The 26269-nt window shown below is 43.2% G+C and overlaps 1 long non-coding RNA gene across 2 annotated transcripts; it reads left to right on the forward strand.

Annotated features, from left to right (window-relative positions):
* Positions 1–641: 641 nt before the first annotated feature.
* LOC143787425 (uncharacterized) lies at positions 642–24274 on the forward strand. 2 transcript variants are annotated; one of them, XR_013218362.1, is made up of 5 exons: positions 642–900; positions 1519–1751; positions 4320–4516; positions 21874–21927; positions 23776–24274. It is a non-coding gene; the product is annotated as an uncharacterized LOC143787425 (long non-coding RNA). The 2 variants fall into 2 exon arrangements; XR_013218363.1 differs by lacking the exon at positions 1519–1751.
* Positions 24275–26269: the final 1995 nt, after the last annotated feature.

Genomic DNA, 26269 nt, shown 5'->3' on the forward strand with positions numbered 1-26269 from the left:
TGGTGTGGAGTATTCCTCCTGGTGTGCACTGTGCCTCCTGGTGTGGAGTATTCCTCCTGGTGTGGACTGTGCCTCCTGGTGTAGAGTATTCCTCCTGGTGCGGACTGTGCCTCCTGGTGAAGACAGTGCCTCCAGGTGAAGACTGTGCCTCCTGGTAAGGACCGTGCCTCCTGGTGTGGACTGTGTCTTCTGGTGTGGCCTGATAATAGCTCATCGAGGGAGGGGGCTAGATTTTAGATCTCCGCCGATCTGATACTGAGGTCTTCAATATCCCAGCTGTGGACAATCCCTTTAAAAATGTTGGGATGACCATAAAATTCATATGTAGAAAATATACAGCACACGTAATGTGCTTCATAATTAAACAGAAAGCGTCTCTGAGTGTATGTGGGACTTTTTCCCTTTTGCCTGGAGGTCTAATTTGCAATTGTGATGATTGCATTCTGACTCCTGCCATAGAGATTGGGCTCGGTGTCTTGCAGGAAGACATAATATAGCATTATTGCACCATACACCTACATACATTCAGAACCTTCTCCATCCCTATCTCCTGTACATTAAATGACTCGGTCAGAGGAGTTCTCCACTAGGCGGCAGTGTAACATCTGACATGTCCCCTTAAAAACCCGTTCCCCTAAAATTACAGCCTGCATTAGACGAAACCTACATTATCGAGCCCCTTTCTGCATTAACATCTTCCTGTTAATAGTTTTGACTGCGTCTTGTGATTTTTCACTACTTAGCAGCGATCGAGTAAACTTTTCACTTACTGACTTTTTCTATTTCATTTTTTTAACCCTTCGTGGTACCATTTAAGAAAATTGCTTTATGCATTCTGCAATTCCAAAGAAGATGTAGGATAAGAAAGATACAAAATCGAGGGAGCGGAGATGACAAAAGGTATTTTAATAGTATAAAAATGGTCTTACTTAATGGAAAACTATGGTTGCTTTTATACAGGGGGTCCCCCATTAAGAACTTTCATTTAGTCACAGTAAGGGGTGACTATAGAGAGTATCTCTTAATCCAGAGAGCTCATCCTGCCCTGCATTACACTGATTTAAATTGTCACTATGTAATACTTCATTTCACCTGTGGCGGCGCTGCAGAGAAATTTACTTTTTTCCTATTGGGTCCCCATGGATCACAACTGATTTCTGATGATCGGAGTAAAAAGAAATTCTGGGATCGGCTTAACTTCAGGATCCTACAAACCAAAAGGGATCACCCCATTCCCTTTAAATATATTAATTTACTGGATTGGGGCATACATGGAATTCAAAAAGAGGGACAATATAATTCTGGAAAGTAACAACAATTTGTTTATGAGCTTATTGTCTTATGGGCCATGTTTCTTTTTTTTTCTCAACCAGTGTCACTCTTATCATTGCTACTTTTGCTGCTTTGCCCCATTATGTGAACGGAGTTTAGCTGTAATACCAAGAACAGCCTGTGAACAATGGTGGTGCTGTTTCTGGAAAAATAACATCTGATCTCTTTTTTTTTTGTAATTTAAAGGGGTATTCCAGTAAGATGAAGTTATTACCTAGCAACCATTAAATTGGTGGGGGTCCGACCAACGAATGCCAGAAAGCAAGACTTCTGATCTGACTTTGTTTGGAACCATTGTCAACCATTCAACACTACTGTTCCTTCCCTATGGGGCAGTACCATGAAGAAAGAATGAAGCTTCATGCTCGACCACCACTAAATTAAAGGGGTTCTCCACTAAACCGCTGCCGGCACCAGAGGTGAGTATAAGTGATGCTGTCTTAAAAGGAGGAAACTGATGGATTGAGATTGGGTTATCTGAGTAGTGGACAATCCCTTTAATACTGATGATCCAGGAGGCTCCTAGTCCTCAATTTATCTTCCATTGTAGAAACAATTGGGGGACTCAGTGGTATGAACCCCACTGATCTAATGCTTATCACTTTAGATTGGTGATAATTTCTTCTTACCAGAATAACCCTTTAAGTCACTTTTCCATAAATAAGTATTTTTTTTTTAACTGGTATAATTGCCGCTATTCTCCTGAATCCGGCGATATTTTTCTTGTGTTCTTGCGCCTCTCCGTTCCTGAGATATGACCCTTTCTTTCCTATATATAAATCTAGTCTTGTATTCCAAGTGGGCGTGGCGATTAACTCTTCTTTCGGATTCTTCCTTCGGCCCACACCCATTTGGCTTTAAAAACTAGAACTAAGCATAGGGAAGAGAGGACCATATCTCAGGCGCAGGAACGAAAGAAAAACATCGCCGGATTCAGGAGAACAGCAGCATTTACACCAGATAAAAAAAATATACATAAAGTACAGACCAAACGTTTGGACACACCTTCTCATTTAATGATTTTTCTGTATTTTCACGACTATGAAAATTGTACACTCACACTGAAGGCATCAAAACTATGAATTAACACATGTGGAATTATATACTTAACAAAAAAGTGCGAAATAACTGAAAATATGTCTTATATTCTAGGTTCTTCAAAGTAGCCACCTTTTGCTTTGACGACTGCTTTGCGCACTCTTGGCATTCTCTTGATGAACTTCAAGAGGTAGTCATGAAAATACAGAAAAATCTTTAAATGAGAAGGTGTGTCCAAACTTTGGGTCTGTACTGAATATATATATTTATGGCACATTAGAGATCCTCTTCAAGAGTAGATTAACAGGACAATTCAGGTACCCGGGTAGTAAATCGTAATCCACGTAAGAAGCAAGTGTCAAGGGAAGTTTGGTGAATGTAAAAAACAATTTATCTATATCTTCGCCTCCTAAATATCATCAGACAGATCTAACATAAAAAAAGAGCTACATTATAATAATTACTAATGAAGCCGGAGAACACTTTGTATATATAGCTGGTTATGTGCTCTTTAAATCGAACAAGCGTCAAAGAAAATATATAAAAGATGTTATCCATTGTTTTACCGCTATTCTCCACCACTGATGAATGACGCCCATGGCTTTGTCTTCTCTTGGCTTTCTCCTCATTGTATAGGATGCACAAGTAAATCTATAGCAGTTACTAAATTGGTGTTGGGGGAGTTCACTTAAGTTTCCTATATGAATTAAGTCTTTGCATTGAAAACAACATAAATGAATGATCTTCATCTGTAATTGTTGTCTTCAAATTAAAAACAGCCATTGTTCTTTCGACAGGGCTGCATTAAGCAGATGGAAGAACGGAGAGCGTCTTCTTGTCTGCAATGTATCCTGGTGGACTTGACTTGATGTTGAGTTTTTAACATTAAATGATACAATAAATTATCCCATAAGGTTTACAAGTGGACATTATGGTGGGTCAGTCCTTGGGCTTAAGCCCCCGTCTCACAAAACGATTTACCAACGATCACGACCAGCGATACGACCTGGCCGTGATCGTTGGTAAGTCGCTGTGTGGTCGCTGGGGAGCTGTCACACAGACCGCTCTCTCCAGCGACCAACGATCAGGGGAACGACTTCGGCATCGTTGAAACTGTCTTCAACAATGCCGAAGTCCCCCTGCAGCACCCGGGTAACCAGGGTAAACATCGGGTTACTAAGTGCAGGGCCGCGCTTAGTAACCCGATGTTTACCCTGGTTACCAAAAAAACAAACAGTACATACTCACCATCTGATGTCCGTCAGGTCCCTTGCCGTCTGCTTCCTGCTCTGACTGAGTGCCGCCGTACAGTGAGAGCAGAGAGCAGCGGTGACGTCACTGCTGCGCTCTGCTCTCACTGTACGGCCGGCAGTCAGTCAGAGCAGGAAGCAGACGGCAAGGGACCTGACGGACATCAGATGGTGAGTATGTACTGTTTGTTATTTTTTACATTTACGATGGTAACCAGGGTAAACATCGGGTTACTAAGCGCGGCCCTGCGCTTAGTAACCCGATGTTTACCCTGGTTACCAGCGAAGACATCGCTGAATCCGTGTCACACACACCGATTCAGCGATGTCAGCGGGACCTCAACGACCAAAAAAAGGTCCAGGCCATTCCGACACGACCAGCGATCTCACAGCAGGGGCCTGATCGCTGGTACGTGTCACACATAGCGAGATCTCTACTGAGGTCGCTGTTGCGTCACAAAACTTGTGACTCAGCAGCGATCTCGCTAGCGATCTCGCTATGTGAGACGGGGCCTTTAGGTTAAAATATCTCGTTACCATCATATTTAGAGGTTAATTCTATGAGATGTCACCAGACCCCTGTTTTGTAAGGTTTGACCATGGACCCAATGATAGAAAACATTTATATCTTGGGGTAAAATATAGATCATATATGATCAAAAAGTTTTGAGACAAATTAAATTTTTGTTTAATTTTTAGGAACCCGCTGAAATAATTTGCGATTCGCAGACGCTATTTTACAAATTACGTTAACCCGAGAAGGATCACTTGACCTTGCGCAGATTTCCTCATAATGCCTTGCAACTAGCACGTCACATGGTATAGAAAAGTCAATCAGGATGGACGATCGTAGCCTGTATAAAAGCTGAAGCAGGGAATGCAGAAGCCATTTGGGGGTAAGTTCCGATGGTGAGAAGATGTCACAGCTCACAGCTTAGCCATGGAGATAAAAAGAGAAAGCCATAAAATGCTGAAGAAACTACAGCGGTGCGAGAGAAAAAGAAAATAATACAGATTTAAATGATAGATTCGCTGCATCAAATCGAATTTCATAGCTGGCAAATTCTAATTTCAAAAGATTTATTAATTTCTAGCAAAATATTAAAAGCCCATTCAATTTATAAGGTCTATACATGTATACTATTGTGGATGTCAGGCTCACTGGGTGAGGTGGATCCTCAAATCCCAAGGTCCGGGTGGGCACACGGGTCATAGGCATCAGGGCAACAGGCAGTCAAGGCACGTACTAAGCCAAGGTACTGGAGACTGCAGACAGACAGGAGACTGGGAACAGGTAGAATAGGTCCTTGAGACAGAAGACAGATAGCAGAGGTGCTGGAGACCGCAGATGGGTAGCAGAGGTCCTGGAGATCGCAGACAGATGGCAGAGGTCCTGGAGACCGCTGACTGGTAGCAGAGGTCCTGGAGACCCCAGACAGGTAGCAGAGGTCCTGGAGACTGCAATCAGGAGCATAGGTCCTGCAGATCACAGACAGGTAGTAGATCCTGAAGACCATACACAGATAGCAGAGATCCTGGTGACTACAATCAGGTAGCAGAGGTCCTGGAGAATGCAGACAGGTAGAAATCTGGAAACAGGTACTGAGCAGGTCATGGTGCACAGTCAAAACTAAGAGTCTTAATACAAAGATACAGGTATGTGTCTTGGGAGGCCTTATAGAGGCCTAGGTATTTGATGCCATGGGAACATGCCTGACTACTTGCAAAGCCCGATGTTACACCCGGTCCGGTCCCTGTACCTCTGCGGGGTCCCCGTCGGGACTCCAGTTCTGTGCCAGCTCCATGCTGTCCAGGTGTGGTCTCTGCATCCCCTTCCTCCTCTGCTTCCCGGCGCGCGGCCAGCGGGTTCTCGGGCAGAGTGCTTAGGTCGCATGCGCGCTCGATCCCGGTCTTATAAAGAGACAGCGTGCATTTTTCAAAAAGGTGCTTCTGACCAATGGCGTGTTTTGGATCTCTATTTCTAGCACGTCCACCTGCTAGCATGTGCTTCTGTCTCTGAAGTTCTCTGCCAGTGCTCCGCTTACATTGTCTGTCTCCACAGATCATCAGCTGCCTGATACCTGGTTATCCTGGACGACGTCTGTTCTGTCTACGCCAGTTCCATCTCGTTCCGCCAATCTGCCATCCTCTATTCCGTACGATGCCTGTCCTGTCAGTACCTGCTTCCACCCGAACACCCGGTACCAACTGGTCAGCTCTCCGTCATCTGTTCGGGGTCTAACTGGAGGTAGCACCCATGTCCCTCAGGCATTCTATTCCGACCCTGTTCGAGGGGTCTTACCACGGGTGTCTGGGGCTCACGTAGTAGCGCCCCCTTCTGAGCCCTCGGACCGAGGTTCCACCTTAAACTTTAATAAAAACGAATGTGAACTTCACCACCTGTGCCTCCGTTTCCATTCGTTACACCTGACATAAAGCACAAGAGAGTTTAGTGGACCAGGGTGAAGAAAGCAGAGACCAGACCAGGGACAGGTATGTAACAGTGGCACAGTGCTTGATCTTAAGGTAGAATGTCAAAGTCAAATCCAATCTCTAAAACATACCTATAATTTCAGGTATCAGTGCAGAATAAGCTGTCCTTTGTGTGTACATAAAGAATAACACTATTTCTAGCCATCATATGACTTGTATCCTGCACTTTTCGCCAGTTTTTCCCTCAGCAGACTCTATCTCTTATTTCCAGTTGTCACTGAGCTGGTCAATGGAGATGAGCTGCAATGATGTCTACCATACACAGCAGATAAAGAAATGAGCAATTCCTTCTCTCCTTTCTTTGTGGAGAACATGTACAATCATAGGAGCATAAGCAGCATGGAAAGCATCATACAAAAGTACTGAGCAGTGTATCTGTGAATCAAGCACTGGAGTGACATAAACAAAATACCAGAAAGCAGTGACACTATCTTTGTCTAATTTTCTCTTTTTACTTTTCCCTCCCCAAGGACTTTCATAGGCAGCTGTAATTTGATCCCTCAGTGAGTTGGCAGTTCTTACCTTGAATAAGAACGTTTTTCGGAGTTTTTCAGAATAAACCATGAGTTTAGAAGACGGGAGGAGGAGAAAAAAGTGGTTGGTTAGTGAAGAAAGAAGAAGACTTCTCTGATGATATATTAAAAAGTTTCTTATAGTTGCTTGTACTATTAATTTATGCAAAGATTGTAGAAAGAACGGGGACCTTTTCAGGTCGGTATCTGGACACCATAGTAGATCATTGTCTTGGGGTTAAAAATTACCAAACACTCTACTTTATAAGGTATAAACGTATAGAATTGCATAAGTCTGCACGTCCTCTTTGTTTGTAGGTGGTCGCCCAGTGTATAAGGAAACTGACCTACGCTTGTGCAAGGAGCCATCCATGTAATGAAGATGTGAACACAGACTTAACTTTCAATAGGACTTTATTTAAATATTTATTATAAAAGCATCAATATAAATGAATGAATGAATTAATTAATTGATTTATTAGTTAATAGTCCCCAAAATTTGCACTCAAGAGACTGCTATGGTCAGCCCATCATGGCCATGTCATATCATATTTTTCTCAAACTAAAACAGATCCTTTTTACCCTCTTCACCCAAAAGGCAAGGATTGAATACGTCACATAGGAAAATCTGCGCATTTAAAAATAATAAGGATTTGGCACCGTTACCCTATGTGTGAACAGAGTCACCTGGAATGCATTACACTTGCACATAACCACATTTTGTATGGCCATTAATTTTTATTATATTTTGATTTCTTATTTTAAAAGGTTACCTGACTCTGATTGATGTCCTGAATTCACTTGAGTATTTGGTATTCGAAAATAATTCCGAGGAGGTGGAAGGGCTCACATACTTTTTTCATTAGATTGAACAATTGACAGTAATTTATCTCCAAGACGTAGAGTTGGTTTCTTTTTGGACTGTTCGGAGCCAGGGGCACAGTTGACTCAGGACCAGTGGAACCATTTCTTCTCTTTTTTTTAAGGGGGTATTTCTGTCATACTCATAGCCATATATACTGAGGTCACTGATATTTTTAAAACTAGGTGTCAGTTAAGGAGCTTGTAAAGTGTTCAATATTGTCCTAGATGTTTTGAGGGCAACTGAAGTCTGTGCAGATCCTTCAATTCATAGTAAATCGATTTGCTGAATTTTTGGTAAAAAAAATACAACAAAGCTGGTGAATTTCGAAAGATGTGCTCATCTCTAGTGATGACTGTTCTTCTCCGGTTATTTCTTGGTCCTAAGAAAGTGGTCAGAAGGAGATGAAGTCTCAGGCACTGATGAAGGTAGCCAAGTGCAGCACATCGCTGAGCTATCTTAGTACCTTAAGACTTTGAATGGAGCATCAAGGTACATGCGCGACTGGTCACTCCATTTCCATTACTTGTTGTCAGGCAATACCGGTGGCCAGGGAGATCCAGAGCAAAACATGGGCTTATGTCTTCTCTGGTGATTGGACTACATCTCACCAATAGGATTCATACTGATCCAACATTTATTTTTCCTATCCTGTGGGTAGGTGATAACTTTCTTAGATCAGAGAATGCTTATAAAGAAGAGAAACGGGTTGGGTCATTTGTGGTCAAGACTCTCCACTGTCCAAAGTTCAACCAGCTCAACAGTATGTCTTGGGGAGCTGTATCTCCTGGTTCTCGCATTACCACAAGAAACTGTGATTTTATGAAAACTACAGCAAGCCGCCTAGTAAGTGAATCAAAGTCTCTGTACATTATGCTGACCTCGGGTGGAAAAAAGCTGTTCACATCCATCAATCAAAACTATCTTTAGCAAATCTAAGCAGAAACTAGTCAGGGTTCCTACAGCGCTACCACAGGGGAAATGAAGCATTACACTGTGCCTTATAGAATCAATAGGGCTGTCTGTGTAAAACATGGAAATGCTAGGTCCTACAGAGCGAGTGGCTCCTTGTAGCCACTCTACACTTCAGAAAATAGTGGAGGATTTAAAATTGGAGACCCTCATCTATAAAATATAATTTTCTAACCCAGGCATACCTCTATAATCTGCTCTTTATTTGGAGGACTGAATGGAAACCTGGTTCTGTCATTGTATGAAAATTACATCCCTCACATGTATCCTATTCTGGGGATCATTTGGCCATTATGAAGATTTGTAAGCAAAGGTTTCTGTTTTAGATTCCGAGTAAAGAAAAAACACATTTTCAGTGTTCAGCAGTCTATCTTAGTTAACAATATACCTGGGGAGTCAACAATTGGTTTATTCATCTAGCAAGGTCAAGTGATCAGATTGAGCACAATAGCTGTTTACCATGAGCAGCAACTCAATGGGCCACTAAAGATCCCAGAGAATATAAGAGATGCGCACACTGCATCTTCCTGCAGGATAGAATATTCCAGCAGGACTGGCTCCTTTATAATCAACTGTTCAGGTGACAACACAGATCCCTTTTACTAATTTGCCTCCCCGGTTTCTACCTATACAGTACAAAGTATTTATATCTCTACAGGGAGAAGGGGTGGGTCATTATGTCTCTACAGGAAGTGGGTCTTTCTCTCTCCACAGGAAGTGGGGGTGGGTCTTTATGTCTCTACAGGAAGTGTGGGTGGGTCTTTATGTCTCTACAGGAAGTGTGGGTGGGTCTTTATGTCTCTACAGGAAGTGTGGGTGGGTCTTTATGTCTCTACAGGAAGTGGGGGTGGGTCTTTATGTCTCCACAGTATGTGGGGGTGGGTCTTTATGTCTCCACCTTAAGTGGGGGTGGGTCTTTATGTCTCTACAGGAAGTGAGTGTTATTTTGTATGTCTCTACAAGAAGTGGGGGTGGATCTTTGTCCCTGTACAGGAAGTGGGGTGGGTCTTTATGTCTCTACAGGAAGCAGGGGTGGGTCTTTATGTCTCTACAGGAAGTGGGTCTTTGTCTCTGTATAGGAAGTGGGGGTGGGTCTTTGTCTCTCTACAGGAAGTGGAGGTGGGTCTTTATGTCTCTACAGGAAGTGGAGGTTGTGTATTTGTCACTCTACAGAAAGTGGGGTGGGTTTTTATGTATCTACAGTAAGTGGGGGAGTGTGTTGTGAAATTGGATTTTGGGCTCCCCCGGTGGCCACTGGTGGAATTGAACTTGTGTGCATCATCCCCTCTGTTCACCTGTTCCCATCAGGATGTGGGAGTCGCTATTTAACCTTGCTCCTCTGTCACTTCCATGCCGGTCAACATTGTAATCAGAAGCCTTTCTGTGCATGTTCCTGCTACCAGACAACTTCCAGCTAAGTCGGACTTTTGTCCTTGTTTGTTTTTTGCATTTTGTTCCAGTTCACAGCTGCAGTTTCGTTTCTGTGTCTGGAAAGCTCTTGTGATCTGAAATTGCCACTCTGATGTTATGAGTTAATACTAGAGTCTTAAAGTAATTTCAGGATGGTGTATTGATAGGGTTTTCAGCTGACCATGAAAGTACCCTTTCTGTCTTCCTGCTATCTAGTAAGCGGACCTCGATTTTGCTAAACCTATTTTCATACTACGTTTGTCATTTTCATCTTAAATCACCGCCAATATATGTGGGGGCCTCTGTCTGCCTTTCGGGGAAATTTCTCTAGAGGTGAGCCAGGACTATATTTTCCTCTGCCAGGATTAGTTAGTCCTCCGGCCGGCGCTGGGCGTCTAGGGATAAAACGCAGGCTACGCTACCCGGCTACTGTTAGTTGTGCGGCAGGTTTAGTTCATGGTCAGTTTAAGTTTCCATCCTTCCAAGAGCTAGTTCCTATGTATGCTGGGCTATGTTCTCTTGCCATTGAGAACCATAACAGTTTGACCGGCCCACAAAGGGTTAAATTAATTGGCAGAGAAAGGAGAGAAAAAAAACGTCTGCTGAAAATTTTTTTTTTTTTTTTTCCTTCAGTTCTGAGTGTGCTTTCAATTGAATCACTTGCAAGTCTGCCTATATTGCAGCCTTCCTCTCTCTCTCTCCTTCTAATCCTGGAATGGCTCTGTGTTCACCTGTTTAAAATGGATATTCAGAGTTTAGCTGCAGGTTTGAATAATCTCACCACGAAAGTTCAAAATTTACAAGATTTTGTTGTTCATGTTCCTATATCTGAACCTAGAATTCCTTTGCCTGAATTTTTCTCGGGGAATAGATCTTGCTTTCAAAATTTCTAAAATAATTGCAAGTTGTTTTTGTCCCTGAAATCTCGCTCTGCTGGAGATCCTGCTCAGCAGGTCAGGATTGTGATTTCCTTGCTCCGGGGCGACCCTCAAGATTGGGCTTTTGCATTGGCTCCAGGGGATCCTGCGTTGCTCAATGTGGATGCGTTTTTTCTGGCCTTGGGGTTGCTTTATGAGGAACCTCATTTAGAGCTTCAGGCGGAAAAAGCCTTGATGTCCCTATCTCAGGGGCAAGATGAAGTTGAAATATACTGCCAAAAATTCCGTAAATGGTCTGTGCTTACTCAGTGGAATGAGTGCGCCCTGGCGGCGAATTTCAGAGAGGGTCTCTCTGATGCCGTTAAGGATGTTATGGTGGGGTTCCCTGTGCCTGCGGGTCTGAATGAGTCCATGACAATAGCTATCCAGATCGATAGACGTCTGCGGGAGCGCAAACCTGTGCACCATTTGGCGGTGTCTACTGAGAAGACGCCAGAGAATATGCAATGTGATAGAATTCTGTCCAGAAGCGAACGGCAGAATTTTAGACGAAAAAATGGGTTGTGCTTTTATTGTGGTGATTCAACTCATGTTATATCAGCATGCTCTAAGCGTACTAAGAAGCTTGATAAGTCAGTTTCAATTGGCACTTTTCAGTCTAAGTTTATTCTATCTGTGACCCTGATTTGTTCTTTATCATCTATTACCGCGGATGCCTATGTCGACTCTGGCGCCGCTTTGAGTCTTATGGATTGGTCCTTTGCCAAACGCTGTGGGTATGATTTAGAGCCTCTTGAAACTCCTATACCTCTGAAGGGGATTGACTCCACCCCATTGGCTAGTAATAAACCACAATACTGGACACAAGTAACTATGCGAATTAATCCGGATCATCAGGAGATTATTCGCTTTCTTGTGCTGTATAATCTACATGATGTGTTGGTGCTTGGATTGCCATGGCTGCAATCTCATAACCCAGTCCTCGACTGGAACGCTATGTCTGTGTTAAGCTGGGGATGTAAGGGGATGCATGGGGACGTACCTTTGGTTTCCATTTCGTCATCTATTCCCTCTGAGATTCCTGAATTCTTGTCTGACTATCGTGACGTTTTTGAAGAACCTAAGCTTGGTTCATTACCTCCGCACCGGGAGTGCGATTGTGCCATAGATTTGATTCCGGGTAGTAAATACCCTAAGGGTCGTTTATTTAATCTGTCTGTGCCTGAACATGCTGCTATGCGAGAATATATAAGGGAGTCCTTGGAAAAGGGACATATTCGTCCTTCGTCATCTCCCTTAGGAGCCGGTTTTTTCTTTGTGTCTAAGAAAGATGGCTCTTTGAGGCCGTGTATTGATTATCGGCTTTTGAATAAAATCACGGTTAAATATCAATATCCGTTGCCACTGCTGACTGATTTGTTTGCTCGCATAAAGGGGGCCAAGTGGTTCTCTAAGATAGATCTCCGTGGGGCGTATAATTTGGTGCGAATTAAGCAGGGGGATGAGTGGAAAACCGCATTTAATACGCCCCAGGGCCACTTTGAGTATTTGGTGATGCCTTTTGGCCTTTCAAATGCCCCTTCAGTCTTTCAGTCCTTTATGCATGACATTTTCCGTGATTATTTGGATAAATTTATAATCGTGTATCTGGATGATATTCTGATTTTTTCGGATGACTGGGACTCTCATGTCCAGCAGGTCAGGAGGGTTTTTCAGGTTTTGCGGTCTAATTCCTTGTGTGTGAAGGGTTCTAAGTGCGTTTTTGGGGTTCAAAAGATTTCCTTCTTGGGATACATTTTTTCCCCCTCTTCCATCGAGATGGATCCTGTCAAGGTTCGGGCTATTTGTGATTGGACGCAACCCTCTTCTCTTAAGAGTCTTCAGAAATTTTTGGGCTTTGCTAACTTTTATCGTCGATTTATTGCTGGTTTTTCTGATGTTGTTAAACCATTGACTGATTTGACTAAGAAGGGTGCTGATGTTGCTGATTGGTCCCCTGCTGCTGTGGAGGCCTTTCGGGAGCTTAAGCGCAGCTTTTCTTCCGCCCCTGTGTTGCGTCAGCCTGATGTTGCTCTTCCTTTTCAGGTTGAGGTCGACGCTTCTGAAATCGGAGCTGGGGCGGTTTTGTCGCAAAGAAGTTCCGACTGCTCCGTGATGAAACCTTGTGCTTTTTTTTCTCGTAAATTTTCGCCCGCCGAGCGGAATTATGATATTGGGAATCGGGAGCTTTTGGCCATGAAGTGGGCTTTTGAGGAGTGGCGTCATTGGCTTGAGGGGGCTAGACATCAGGTGGTGGTATTGACCGACCACAAAAATTTAATTTATCTTGAGTCCGCCAGACGCCTGAATCCTAGACAGGCGCGCTGGTCGTTGTTTTTCTCTCGGTTTAATTTTGTGGTGTCATACCTACCGGGTTCTAAGAATGTTAAGGCGGATGCCCTTTCTAGGAGTTTTGAGCCTGACTCCCCTGGTAATTCTGAACCTACAGGTATCCTTAAGGATGGAGTGATATTGTCTGCCGTTTCTCCAGACCTGCGGCGGGCCTTGCAGGATTTTCAGGCGAATAGACCTGATCGTTGCCCACCTGGTAGACTGTTTGTTCCTGATGATTGGACCAGTAAAGTCATTTCTGAGGTTCATTCTTCTGCGTTGGCAGGTCATCCTGGAATCTTTGGTACCAGGGATTTGGTGGCAAGGTCCTTCTGGTGGCCTTCCCTGTCACGAGATGTACGAGGCTTTGTGCAGTCTTGTGACGTTTGTGCTCGGGCCAAGCCTTGTTGTTCTCGGGCTAGTGGATTGTTGTTGCCCTTGCCTATCCCGAAGAGGCCTTGGACGCACATCTCGATGGATTTTATTTCGGATCTTCCTGTTTCTCAGAAGATGTCTGTCATCTGGGTGGTGTGTGACCGTTTCTCTAAGATGGTCCATTTGGTTCCCCTGCCTAAGTTGCCTTCTTCTTCCGAGTTGGTTCCTCTGTTTTTTCAAAATGTGGTTCGTTTGCATGGTATTCCGGAGAATATCGTTTCTGACAGAGGAACCCAATTCGTGTCTAGATTTTGGCGGGCATTCTGTGCTAGGATGGGCATAGATTTGTCTTTCTCGTCTGCTTTCCATCCTCAGACTAATGGCCAGACCGAGCGGACGAATCAGACTTTGGAGACATATTTGAGGTGTTTTGTGTCTGCAGATCAGGATGATTGGGTTGCTTTTTTGCCTTTAGCGGAGTTTGCCCTCAATAATCGGGCCAGCTCTGCCACCTTGGTGTCTCCTTTTTTCTGTAATTCGGGGTTTCATCCTCGATTTTCCTCCGGTCAGGTGGAATCTTCGAATTGTCCTGGAGTGGATGCTGTGGTGGAGAGGTTGCATCAGATTTGGGGGCAGGTGGTGGACAATTTGAAGTTGTCCCAGGAGAAGACTCAGCTTTTTGCCAACCGCCGGCGTCGGGTTGGTCCTCGGCTTTGTGTCGGGGACTTGGTGTGGTTGTCTTCTCGTTTTGTCCCTATGAGGGTTTCTTCTCCTAAGTTTAAGCCTCGGTTCATCGGCCCGTACAAGATATTGGAGATTCTTAACCCTGTGTCCTTCCGTTTGGACCTCCCTGCATCTTTTTCTATTCATAATGTTTTTCATCGGTCATTGTTGCGCAGGTATGAGGTACCGGTTGTGCCTTCCGTTGAGCCTCCTGCTCCGGTGTTGGTTGAGGGCGAGTTGGAGTACGTTGTGGAAAAAATCTTGGACTCCCGTGTTTCCAGACGGAAACTCCAGTATCTGGTCAAATGGAAGGGATACGGTCAGGAGGATAATTCTTGGGTGACTGCCTCTGATGTTCATGCCTCCGATCTGGTCCGTGCCTTTCATAGGGCTCATCCTGATCGCCCTGGTGGTTCTGGTGAGGGTTCGGTGCCCCCTCCTTGAGGGGGGGGTACTGTTGTGAAATTGGATTTTGGGCTCCCCCGGTGGCCACTGGTGGAATTGAACTTGTGTGCATCATCCCCTCTGTTCACCTGTTCCCATCAGGATGTGGGAGTCGCTATTTAACCTTGCTCCTCTGTCACTTCCATGCCGGTCAACATTGTAATCAGAAGCCTTTCTGTGCATGTTCCTGCTACCAGACAACTTCCAGCTAAGTCGGACTTTTGTCCTTGTTTGTTTTTTGCATTTTGTTCCAGTTCACAGCTGCAGTTTCGTTTCTGTGTCTGGAAAGCTCTTGTGATCTGAAATTGCCACTCTGATGTTATGAGTTAATACTAGAGTCTTAAAGTAATTTCAGGATGGTGTATTGATAGGGTTTTCAGCTGACCATGAAAGTACCCTTTCTGTCTTCCTGCTATCTAGTAAGCGGACCTCGATTTTGCTAAACCTATTTTCATACTACGTTTGTCATTTTCATCTTAAATCACCGCCAATATATGTGGGGGCCTCTGTCTGCCTTTCGGGGAAATTTCTCTAGAGGTGAGCCAGGACTATATTTTCCTCTGCCAGGATTAGTTAGTCCTCCGGCCGGCGCTGGGCGTCTAGGGATAAAACGCAGGCTACGCTACCCGGCTACTGTTAGTTGTGCGGCAGGTTTAGTTCATGGTCAGTTTAAGTTTCCATCCTTCCAAGAGCTAGTTCCTATGTATGCTGGGCTATGTTCTCTTGCCATTGAGAACCATAACAGGAGTGTCTCTGTCACTCTACAGGAAATAGTCTCTCTATAGAAAGCAAGGACTGATCCCACTCTGGCTGCTTACAGGAATAACAGAGAGGCAGGCTTTCAGTTTGGGGCAGGCAAACCATTGGACAATGGAAAGAACAATGCATGCTGGAAAATAAGGGAAAGGAAGTTCCAGTGCCTATAGTGCCAGCAGAATACTAACAAGCTACAGAACATGAAAGTCAGGTAAATTTATGGACATATCAGATTCTTATGAGCATCTAAAACCAGTTTTAACTTGTCATGGGGAATAGGGGTGGCAAGACCTTGCTTTTCTGCAGCGTTGTGTGAAAGGGCAGTGTAAGCTCCGTATGCAATCTCCCATACAAGCATAACTTCTTCTTCTGAAGATTATTCGGGATGTACAGTTCTGTATGTGCTGCGGACCAGAAGAACATCTGGCGGACACAAATTCTGCAATGATAACAGGGCTACAGGTCCTTCCTGTGGACAACCATTCGGGTCATTGCCAGTTCATGTTTTCTGTATCTCCTCCCTGACATTGAATATGATTTCACAAAATGCAGATGGTATATAAGGTGGTAGTAAAATATGTGCGTTCCTTGGGGGGCCTGGTAATTGCTTAAACCATCCAATATTATTTAGTGACATACGGTTGTGTGAAAAACTTGCCCCCTTCCTGATTTCCTATTCTCTTGCATGTTTGTCGCACTTAAATGTTTCAGATCACTAAAAAAATTTAATATTAGACAAAGATAACAAAAGTATTCATGAAATGCAGTTTTAAAAATAAGGTCTTTATTATTAAGGAAAAAAGAAATCCAAATCTACAGGGCCCTGTGTGAAAAAGTGATTGCCCCCCACCCCCCTTAAAACAAAAATAAACTGAGGTTTATCACATCTTTGGGAAGATGACTTTAGATTCCCTAGCCACATGCAGGCGTGATTAATGCCACACCTGTTCTCAGTCAAGAAATCACTTAAATAGGACCTGCCTGACAAAGTGAACTAGACCAAACGATCCTTAAAAGCTAGACATTGTGCCGCAATCCAAAGAAATTCTGGAACAAATGAGAAACAAACTAATTGAGATCTATCAGTCTGGAAAAGGTTATAAAGCCATTTCTAAAGCTTTGGGACTCCAGCAAACTACAGTGAGAGCCATTATCCACAAACGACGAAAACATGGAACAGTGGTGAATCTTCCCACGAGTGGCCAGCTGACCAAAATTGCTCCAAGAGTGCAGCAACTACTCATCCAAGAGGTCACAAAAGACCCCACAACAACATACAAAGAGCTGCAGGCTTCACTTGCCTCAGTTAAGGTCAGTGTTCATGACTAGTGATGAGCTAGTGCACTCGTTGCTCTGGTTTTCCCGGGCACGCTCGGGTGATCTGCGAGTATTTGTTAGTGTTTAGAGATTTAGTTTTCATCGCAGCAGCTGAATGATTTACAGCTACTACCCAGGCTGAGTACATGTGGGGGTTGCCTGGTTGCTAGGGAATCCCCACATGCAATCAAGCTGTCTAGTAGCTGTAAATCATTCAGCTGCGGCGATGAAAACTAAATCTCCTAATACTCGGAGACCACCCGAGCAACGAGTACACTCGCTCATCACTAATGTATTCATGACTCCACTATGAGAAAGAGACTGGGCAAAAATGGCCTGCATGGCAGAGTCCCAAGACGAAAATCACTGCTGAGCAATAAGAACATAAAGGCTCTTCTCAGCTTTGGCAGAAAACATATTGATGATCCCTAAGACTTTTTGGAGAATACTCTGTGGACTGATGAGACAAAAGTTGAGCTTTTTGGAAGGTGTATGTTCCATTAAATCTGGCATAGAAGTAACACAGCATCTCAGAAAAGGAACACCATACCAACAGTAGAATATGGCAGTGGTAGTGTGATGGTCTGGGGCTGTTTTGCTGCTTCAGGAACTGGAAGACTTGCTGTGGTAAACTGAACCATGAATTCTACTGTCTACCAAAATATCCTGAAGGATAATGTCATCTGTTCATGACCTCAAGCTGAAGCGCACTTGGGTTATGCAGCAGGACAATGATCCAAAACACACCAGCATGCCCACCTCTGAATGGCTTAAGAAAAACAAAATTAAAACTTTGGAGTGGCCTAGTCAAAGTCCTGACCTTAATCAGATTGAGATGCTGTTGCATGACCTTAAAAAGGTAGTTCATGCTCGGAAACCCTCCAATGTGACTGAATTATACCAATTCTGCAAAGATGAGTGGGCCAAAATTCCTCCAGAGCGTTGTACAAGATTCATTGCCAGTTATCACAAAGGCTTGATTGCAGTTGTTGCTGATACAGGTGGCCCAACCAGTTATTAGTTTTAGGGGGCAATCACTTTTTCACACGGGGCCCTGTAGGTTTGGATTTCATTTTCCCTTAAAAATAAAAACCTTCATTTATAAACTCCATTTTGTGATTACTTGTGTTATCTTTGTCTAATATTTACATTTGTTTGGTGATCTGAAACATGTAAGTGTGAGAAACAAGCAAAAGAATAGGAGATCAGGAAGGGGGCAAACACTTATTATTTTGGATCTGAAATGTGTGATCCATGATGCAATATTAAATTTAATTTTAAAGGGAGCATTATTTGCATATTATTTGTGCACTATATGGTGCACAACATACGGAATGTATTATTCTGGCAGTATACAGACGCATGGTGATATGTGGAGCATGTTTGATAGTATTATTACTGCAGTACTTAGTGACACGGTGGCATTATGTGGACTGTATATGATAGTGTTATCTTGGCACTATATAGAGTGGCTTGCAAAAGTATTCACCCATTGGCATTTTTATGTTTTGCTACCTCAGAATCCGAAATTTCACTTTTTTAGGTTTGCATCAGTTTATGTAAAGACCATGCTGACTACTATAAACATGTGGCTTTCATTTTTTTGTGAAGCAAACAACAAACAGGACAAAATAACTGAAAACTTCTGTGCGCATAACTACTCACCACCTGTCACGATATGGTATGAAATATCATATAAGTTGAGTTTCTCTTGTCAGCCCAGGATGTGGGCTAAGAAACCCCCCTTCTCTTTCACTTCAGAGTTGAGCTTGCCTTGCCAATGTTTGTGAGAGGGGAGTTTTATTGAAGAAAGGTAATTACGACCGGCATTTCCTGCCGTGTAAGCTCTAGTCCAGTTGTAACTCCCCTCTCACAAACATTGGCAAGGCAAGCTCAACTCTGAAGTAAAAGAGAAGGGGGGTTTCTTAGCCCACATCCTGGGCTGACAAGAGAAACTCAACTTATATGATATTTCATACCATATCGTGACACCACCTAAAGTCAGTACTTTGTGGAGCCTCCTTTTCTGGCAATGACAGCTGCAAGTCGCTTTTGATAAGTCTCTATGAGCTTTCCATATCTTGCCACTGGGATTCTTGCCCATTCCTCAAGGCAAAACTGCTTCAGCTCCTTCAAGTTAGGTGGTTTCCTCTGGGGAGCAGCAATCTTCACGTCTGACCACAGATTCTCCATTGGACTAAGGTCTGGACTTTGACTCGGCCACTCCAAAACATTTACCTGTTTCCCCATAAACCACTGGAGTGTTGCTTTAGCAGTATGCTTTGGGTCATTGTCTTGTTGGAAGGTGAACCTCCGTATCCCAGTATCAAATCACTGACAGACTGAAACAGATTTTGCTCAAGAATATCCCTGTATTTCAAATCATCCATCTTCTGTCCCTGCTGCCATAAAACATCCCCACACAATGATATTGCCACCACCATGTTTCACTGTGGGAATGGTGTTCTTGTGGTAATGAGCTGTGTCGGTTTGGTGCCAGATATAGTGTTTACCTTGGAGGCCAAAAAAATCTATTTTAGTCTCATCTGACCACAGCACCTTCCTCAATACGTTTGGGGAGTCTCCCACACACCTTTTGGCAAATTCAAAATGAGCCTTACAATTTTTGTATGTAAGTAAAGGTTTTTTTTCTGCCCATTCTTCCATAAAGGTCACCTCTCTGGAGTGGATGGTTTATTGTTATCGTGTGGACAGATATGCCAGTCTCTGCTTGGGAACTCTGCAGCTCCTGCAGGACTACCTTAGGTCTCTGTGCTCTCCTTGCCTGGGCTGAGAGTTTTGGTGGGCGCCCTCTCTTAGCAGGTTTGTTGTGGTACCATGATAACGAATTTGATGGTGCATCGGGTGATCATCAGAGATTTGGATTTTTTTTTAATAACCCAAACCTGACTTGAACTTCTCAACAATCTTGCCGCTGACTTGTTTGGAGATCTCCTTGGTCCTCATGGTGTTGTTTGGTTAGCGGTGACCCTTTCATTGTCATTTGATGTTCGGGTTCCTCTTTCCTCATACACAAGCTGTGATAGATGAGACTGACGCAATTATCGAGTTGTTTGCCATGATTCACACACGTCAGGCACAATGAAACACGCATATATTATAAGAGAAAACAAAGTAGCAAGTAAATAATATCAGGCAAAGACGGGAAACTTATAAAAGGCCTCACCCACACACACTTAACTTTGTTTATAATGACTACTCATTACGCTGTGTAGGTGTTGTTCTGATTACGGTAATAATAATAGCGAAGAGGCTTAGTATAATGTGTTAAATGTCACAAAAATAAAAAAATAAAAACTGTCAGCCTGTGATTTCTGCCACAATTTCTGCTGTTGATAAAACTTGACATCATTTGATGGAAAAAATCTCTAAATATTAGTAGGATTGGTTCCTTATATAAAAGCACTTTAAGCCCTGAGATGATTTTCATACTTTCGCAGCGATCACTATTTTTTTTTCCATATATTTAATTAGCATCCATTTATTCTAAAATAGAGACGGCGCAAATGTTTGAACGAAACATAATGCTTTCATGCAGCTGGTAAGATAGGATAGGAAAAAACATGTCTATAGATAGATAGATAGATAGATAGATAGATAGATAGATAGATAGATAGATAGATAGATAGATAGAAAATAGATGGATAGATAATAGATAGATGTACAGTACAGACCAAAAGTTTGGACACATCTTCTCATTTAAAGATTTTTCTGTATTTTCATGACTATGAAAATTGTACATTCACACTGAAGGCATCAAAACTATGAATTAACACATGTGGAATTATATACTTAACAAAAAAGTGTGAAACAACTGAAATTATGTCTTATATTCTAGGTTCTTCAAAGTAGCCACCTCTTGCTTTGATGACTGCTTTGCACACTCTTGGCATTCTCTTGATCACAGACATCTGTCAGTGTAACAAGTCGGCAGCCATTTAAATTATATAGTGCTTACCTGTCTAGACAAAACTATTGTGATTTACCAATTAAATGTATTTAGGAACTTATTTAGACTTACATTTAGTTATTTTTTCTACATGTGGAAAACCCCTTTTAAGTATGTACATAAGGTAACTGAATAACCGCAATGTGTAAATGAGCTTGCTACATAGATTCGGTACCAGAACCAAGCTAAAGGTATAGCTATAGATACAGAACCAAATTTATTTCCTACTAAGTCAAAAGTCAACATCTATATACCAGGAAAACTCTGTTCACTCTTCTATTATGTAAAATAAAGAGACTGTAATAAGTAGAAAAAAACGGTTCAGGAGCACAAACTACAGTTGTGCAGACTAAGAAAAAAAAAGAAAGTAAAGGGGGTCTGTGAAATGTACATGACTGTTCAAACCAAGCACAAGTGCTTGGTGCACCCTTGACATAGCCGAACAGTTAAATTCATCTTTATACCACCTTGATTTCCATCTCCGCTTCCTTTTACATAATTGGCAGCTCTGGCTTTACAGATAGAAAACAAGTAGGTGGGAAGGTTCACTAGTAAGAGGGCACCGAGGGCCTGTGATAGGTTTGAACAGATATGTTGTGCTTATAGACTCCCTCTCACAAAGAGCTGGTGCAGCGCAGGAGAAGTTTTGAAACTGGAAGAATTAGGTTAGGCCTATAGAGATAATATTGGCAGAATGTAGTCTATTGGTAGACTGGTAGACAGAGATGAGGGAGAAAATAGGATAGGAATGACAAGGTAAATTGAAGTGATTCAATAAAAAAAATAAAAAAGTAAAACAAAGTAAATATGTTGGGCATGCTGCCAAGGAAATATGGGCAAATGTATTTGTTAAAGCAATGATTCCAGTTGTTACTTTGTTACTTACTGTGACAAAACTGCATTTATTCTTAACTATGCCAGACATATTCATGCCCAAGGACATGAGCTATTGTTCATATCAGATTGAACATTGACTCTTATTGTAGGTTGAATTGATGTTTGTTGATTTGTTGAATGGCTGCTGACTACCTATCGTATCAGTCCTTTCAGCGTATTGTTCTGCTATCCTCCACTGTTAAAGTCACAGGTTAATTGAACAATCGATGTTTGTTAATATGTTGATTATCCATTGTATTAGTCCATTCTAATTGTTGTTCTGCAAACATTACAGGTCAAAATATGCAGATGAATTGAACACTCAAACTGTCACGCTGCTGCAATGCAGGTAGGTGCAAGCTCCACTAGATGGCAATAGAGTGGAAGGGGGGCTGCACCTAGGCAAAGCAGGCCTGTAGTGCAGCAGTAAGGCTACCACTAGGTGGCAGCAGGAAAGTCAAACAAGCTGGGTAGGTATAGTCAGTAGCGCAGTACCAAAGGAATAGACAAAACACAGAGTCAGAGACAAGCCAAAAGGTCAGTAACAGTCAGGAGCGGATAAGCCAAAGACAGAAGACAGAAGCAGGTCAGGATACAAGCCAAGTGAAAACCAGGGAGTAAACACGTAAAAGGGGAAACACTGAGTAAATATGGGGATGGGGAAAACAGAGACATGGGTTCAGGCAGCAACGCAGCAGGACAAATTAGGATAAACCAGAGTCAGCTACACACGTTGTAGGCAGAACTATAACTGACATGGCCTCCAGGATGCAACAAAGATAAATAGCAAAACCTGAAACTAGACTGAGGCTGAGAAAATTTAACCCCTGACATGATCAGACCGGGAAAAGGGAAGACAGGACTCAAAACACCATCTGGATCATGACACAAACAATGAGAGATGACCTTCTCCCACACTTGTGGAGTGCCCGGTCAGGGCTGTGGGGTACTCGGTACCGGGTCCTGCGGTTCACAGGGAGATGTCACGGTGGCTGACCTGGTCCGTGGCTCTGGGACGTCCGTATGAAAGGGAAAGGTCTTTTAAGGGATAAAGTCTATTGATCGTGACGCCACCTGTGGTATTCGGTCAGGGTGAGCGATGCTGCTTTAAGGGGTCCGCTGGGGTGATGTTATGGCAGCTGGATGGTATACCTTCCCACAGGTGAAGTATATCCCTAGGGCTTCCCAGTGTGTAGATGGTGAATGGTGAATGGCGCAGTGAAGAACGAGGACACAAGGTTGCAGTCTCTTTACCTTTTCTGAAGACTTCAGCATCCACAGTCCAGGGCACCAGACCACAGGGCAGGCAGAGTCCGGCAGGTTCGGAGGCAAGTCCAGAGTCCCCTTGTCCAGGTGGAAATCAGTAGCCTTCCCTTGTGCTGTAGTGAGGTAGTTCCTTACTGCATAAGCTTCAAATAAGGTCCTCACAGATGTAGTGTCTCTCTCTCTGTCCCCCATATAGGATAGGACAAAACCTGTATAACTGGTGACTTGAGCCTGTTTATAGGGTCTCTTAGATAACGCGACTCTGTGAGGTGTCACCGTGCCTCCTGGGTGTAGGTGCAGACAGGTAACATGCAATTAGCTGTCCTGCCAGTCTCTGAAGTAAGAGGCCCTTACTGCCTCGGTGTTCTGGCTACCGGTGTTCGGCGCCTCAGAAGGAGGCAGCCTGATCAGGGCTGGTCCCCTACTGGTATCCTCTCCTTTGCTTTGCCTTCCTTCACGCTCGCTGCAATACAATTCTGCCTTCAAAATGTCTCTTTCTGGGAGCTGCAGCTCTGAGGGCATGCACAGCTCTGTGGATCCTCTGTCCTCCTCAGAAGGATGTCTGGGGCTTTCTGCCTGATGTTCTTTCCTTCTCAGTTTCCTCTTGCTGCCAGGAGCTGCAGACCCCCACGTCTGCTCAGCTATTCTCCTATCGTACCAGCTCTGCCTCAGCTGATGTTCCACGACAAGCTCCCTTCTGACAATCTCTCTCTCTAGCACATCTTTCTGTTTCCTTCCTCTCTGTTTCTTTGACAGGAACTGACTGACTTTCCCTACAGACTACCAGTTATATATATATATATGGGGAGTCACCTAGTAAATAGGATCAGAAGCTCCCCCTGGTGGCCTGGAGTATGAATGTGTTGCATGTTTGTGATACCTGGATGCCGTTATCCTTCCTTGCCTCTGAATGTTGCATCACTCTCCCCAGGAGGAAAGGAATACTACTGTGACGACCAGGATCCTGCGGCACCACACTTGCACAATCCTGTGGAAAAATGCCAGAATAAGATCTGTGAACTATAAAACAAGGATCTGCCTCTGTTTCCAAGCAGACACTATAAAACAGCAGCTAGGGAACCATGGCACCAACTGGAAGAAAATAGATCTGCTCCATTGACCATCACTGAACACATGGACACGTTTGGAGAACTCAGGTTGGGACTATCAGGTCACCTGTCCACATACTTTAATGGACTCTGTCAGCTTCCTAATCTTGCCGCTACCCCCTCTCTGTAGGTGCCCCCCAAAAGTGGAGTGTCATGGGTTGGGGTAGTTGGCCCTGGAAGCCCCAAAGCCACAGATGTTCTAATTCCTGGTGAGCCAGCGGAGAGCTGAGACTTTGTCATTTGCACCATCTTATATACTTGCTGGGATTGTACTATATGTTATTGTCTGTTGGTGGTTCAATAAAGTGTTGCCACACTGTGTTACCCTCACCCTGTGTTGTCTGAGTAGTATTCTGCCAAAGAGGAAGGACTACGGGCATTTGGTGGGATGAGCCCTGGTCCATGTTGTCTTTCTAAAAACAGCTAGGCCAGCGGACGAGAGCATCCACTGACCCTTGTTTCTCCACACTTACAATTCTACTCTCCCAACTGCAAGTCATACAAAAGAAAATATTCAAGTAGTGTGGGAGGGGCAACAATGAGAATAAAACTCAAAATAAAAAAAATGTATTTAACGCAGCTGATTCTTTGAATGTCTTCTTTATTTAACGGGTAAATATTTACCCTACAAATGATGTTATTTGGAAATGTGGTTGGAACAGCCCTTTAAATCCTCTTTTCCAAACCACTCCGCCGTCTGACAATCCACATTTTGTTTAGCGCTTCATTTACACGAGCTGCCAGACGGATGCACTGGAAGTGGGAATTCCGTAAATGATTATACTTTGAAAGTGATCCATGAGATTTAGTTTACTTTTTTTAATGACATGATAAAACCACAACCCTAATGTTTAGTCCCATCATAGCCTCAGCTTTCTCACTAATCAAATCCAGTGTGCTTGGAGTAGGAAAGCTCGTTTAGTGTATTCTCTCTGCAGCTATCCAAATATTACAGCCAACGTAAAATATAACAGGCCTGATATATTGGTACAATTTTTTACTTAAACCCTTATCTACCTTCTTTTTCTACTTTCGTTTTTCCTTGCTTCCTTCCTTTATTACTCTCTCTACTTTCCTTCTTTCCTTTTGTTCATCATCTTACCTCCCTCTTCTTCCGTCCTACTTTTCTTCACACTTGCCTACCATTTGCTTCCTTCCTTTTTTGCCATACTTCCTACTTCTCTTCCTCTTTTCTTTCCTTTCTTCCATCCTTCCTTCCTCCTTCCTTTCCTTTCTTTTTTACTACCATCCTTCCTCTCTCAGTCCATCCCTTCATTTTTATTTCCTCTCTCCTTCCTTCTCTTACTCACTTACTCCTCCAACTTCCCTTCTTCCCTTCACTCCTTTCTTCCTTCCTTCTCTCCTTCCTTTCTTCAGTTCATTCATTATATTCTTAATTTCCATCCCTTTGTTACATCTTGACTCAATCCCTAACGTTTCATAGCTTCCTTTTTCCTCCTCACTTCCTTCTTAGCCTCCATTTTCCTTCCTCTTTTCCTGCCTTCTTTCCTTCCTCAATCCCTTTATCCTTCCCAACCTACATCCCTTTTTAATTCCTTTATTCCTTCTTTCCTTCCCATTCTTAATATCCAGTTATATCTTAACTTATCCCCCATACATTTCTTAGCTCCCTTTTTTCTCCTTCCTCACTTCATATTTTGTTCCAATTTAATTCTTGCTTTCTTTCCTCCTCTAATCTCTCCGTCACTTTCCTGCTCTCTTTCCCTCTAACTCTTTCACTTGGTATCTATCTACCTCTCTAACTCCCTATCTCCTTCATTTCCTCTTTCCTTCCTTCTTTACCACCACCTCACAACTTCCTTCCTTTTTTTCTTCCCTCTGTCCCTACTTTGTTTCTTCTATTACTTCCTTATAAACTCTCACTCCTTCGTTCACAACTCTTACAAATACATCCTCTAATCCATTCTTTCTATCCTTAGGATAGGCTACTAATATTATATAATGCTTTATATGCTTTGAGCAGGGGGTTGGACCAGATGACCCAAGAGGTTCCTTCCAACTCTACCATTATATGACTCTATATTGGTAGGTGTCCAAAACTCTGCACCCCAATAAATCAGCTTTTTAAAAGTGGCACATCCTCCCGCTTCACCCGGAACTCTTCTATACTTGTCAGTACTTGGCATGGGAGGTCACTACAGTTTTATTCCATTACTGTGGATAGGACTAACCTGAAGCACCAAGTATGGGCACTAAGTATGAAGGTGTGCCTCCTGGTCATTGACTGGAGCTCTGCAGACATTTCAAAATGGGTGTGCGAAGAGTCTGCCCCTCCAACAATCCAAATAAAAATCC

The sequence above is a fragment of the Ranitomeya variabilis genome, chromosome 8 (assembly GCF_051348905.1).
Source record: "Ranitomeya variabilis isolate aRanVar5 chromosome 8, aRanVar5.hap1, whole genome shotgun sequence".
In the NCBI taxonomy this organism is placed as follows: Eukaryota; Metazoa; Chordata; class Amphibia; order Anura; family Dendrobatidae; genus Ranitomeya; species Ranitomeya variabilis.